Source organism: Tupaia chinensis, unplaced genomic scaffold, assembly GCF_000334495.1.
Source record: "Tupaia chinensis unplaced genomic scaffold, TupChi_1.0 Scaffold000030_1, whole genome shotgun sequence".
NCBI lineage: Eukaryota > Metazoa > Chordata > Mammalia > Scandentia > Tupaiidae > Tupaia > Tupaia belangeri.
This window is the reverse complement of record NW_006159460.1, coordinates 1581808-1583827: the sequence shown is the minus strand read 5'-3', so window position 1 is coordinate 1583827 and position 2020 is coordinate 1581808. Positions and strand designations below refer to the sequence as shown.

At 52.2% G+C, this 2020-nt stretch overlaps 1 protein-coding gene across 1 annotated transcript in view; it reads left to right on the top strand.

Annotated features, from left to right (window-relative positions):
* Window positions 1-2020, top strand: part of DRC11 (dynein regulatory complex subunit 11) — a 183949-nt gene that overhangs the window by 111052 nt on the left and 70877 nt on the right. The gene's annotated exons all lie outside the window — the stretch shown is intronic.

The window sequence follows — 2020 nt, the reverse complement described above, 5'->3', positions numbered from 1 at the left end:
TTAACCTAGACACCAAAGGAGAAAATAAAAAAAAAAAAAAAAAAAAAAAAGAAGTAACAGGAAGCGTTAGTTACCCCTACACTTTAAAGCTTCCTGTAGAATAAGCTGTATGTGTTTCAGAAAAGCTGCTAAAAAGGAGCAGTTACCTCCCTCTGAGGAGGTCCAGACCAGCTGGCCCTTCAGTGTCCACACAACATCTGCACACACCACTCACAAAATCCACCTCCTCTGGGGCTTCAGAGCCCAGAATAAGCTTTCAGATGGTGGTGACGGTGGTGAGTTAGGCATTTCCTACGTCAGTGGGGTGGCAGTGACAGCGCAGTGTGTGGCGTGTGCCCTGACCCTACTGGCCTCCCAGGAAAATCTGCTTCAAGGCCAGACATTCAGCCCAGGCCGTGGTCTTGTGTGCTCACCCCTGTAAGCCATGTGGGTTCCCCTCCCTTCATCTTCACAACTCGTTTCCGGGCTGGCCAACCTCACCTTGCAGTCGCCTTCAGTCATGTTTCCAGGCAGCATGATCTGTACGTACCCCGCCCCGTCGTCTGGTCCTGTGTCCTGTGCCCAGGTCCCTGAGCCATCAGTCATACAGCCACCCTGTCTGGGGAGGGACATGCGGGTGACTTGTTCGCCACCTTTGTGATTTATCTCTTGTCTGTTTCTAAGGAGTCCACATTGGCCACTCTGGAAAAAATCAGGTCCTTCAGAATCTTTGTTTTCAAAAACCTGCCCCACGCCACAGGGCTACCCCGGGAACTCTGCGTTTATCCCACTGCCCCTGTAGTCACCGTGAGCGAGGGCGTGCGGCTGTCCCTTTGTGCCCACAGGCTGGTGTCTGCGTGTGGAGGCCAACTGAATCTTCCTCCTCAGCACACAGGCACCGGTGAGACCGTCCGTGCTCAGGCCAGCAGCTGGGTTGTGCATGACCCCAGCCATGCCCTTGGCATCAGAAGCCGGATGCCTTTCGCCACTTCCAGGTTGAGCATCAGCCTGTCGGTGTTCTCCATCTCTGCAAGCGTCCAGCTCTTCTGGACCATACCCTGTCCTGTCTGCTCCTTCATCTTCATCTCTCATCCTTCTGCCAGCACCTGGCCCTCTGAGGTCCCCTTAGGGTCAGCCTCTCCTCTCCCAGGTGTTCGCCTGCCCTAATCCCTAGGCACCTTCTCTTCCTTCTCTTCACATTCCATAACTTCAGGCCCTGTAAGGCCAGGCTTGTGTGCTGAGCGGAGGGGGCCACTCTCCCTTCTCGGTCAGCAGCGTCAGTGTGGGCGCCCTCCCGGCTGGTCTCGACTCCACGCCAGCTCACAGGGAGGCCCGGGTGGAGAAACCTCCGTCCCTTCATTCCCGTCACCACCTGTGGCAGAAAACCCACAGACTTTCCAGTCTTCCAGGTTATAGCCATTCTCCTTTGCCTGTGCTCTGTGACCCTCGGTGCCTTCCCAAACAAGGTCACCACAGCCCTAGGGTGGGTTCCCAGCGACGTGACCAGACCAGGCAGGGACTGCAGTTTGGTAAGTTCCCACAGATTTTCTTCATTCTCAGTGTGGAGTCCACGAGGAGATCTCATTTCCCAACGGCAAGTCTGACCTTCCAGGGGGAGATCCCTCCTAAACCTCACTCCAGGACCCAGCCCAGAGCTTGGCATACATTTGGAACTGCCCCGCCCCGAGAGAATGGACTATTTCAGCTTACTTCAGTGGCACAGAAGTACCCTGATTTTCTCTAGGCTCACATTTCTCCAGGTCCATTCTCCTGACATCAAGACAAGGCAAAAGGGAAACCAGATTCGTGGGATTTCCAAGCCCGCAAAAAGTAATTCAGAAACGTAGCTGTTGGATTGGGAGGAAGCGGTGGGTGCTTACGTGTCTAGTATTGTCTGCTGGTGAGTTTAATAGGCAACAAAAACTTTCATATTTTAGTGAATCATTTTAATAATAAAAGTAATATAAAGTATATTACAAGAATATTATACAATTCACCTATTTTTTTTTTTTTTTTTTTTTTTTTTTTCAGAGGCGCTTGT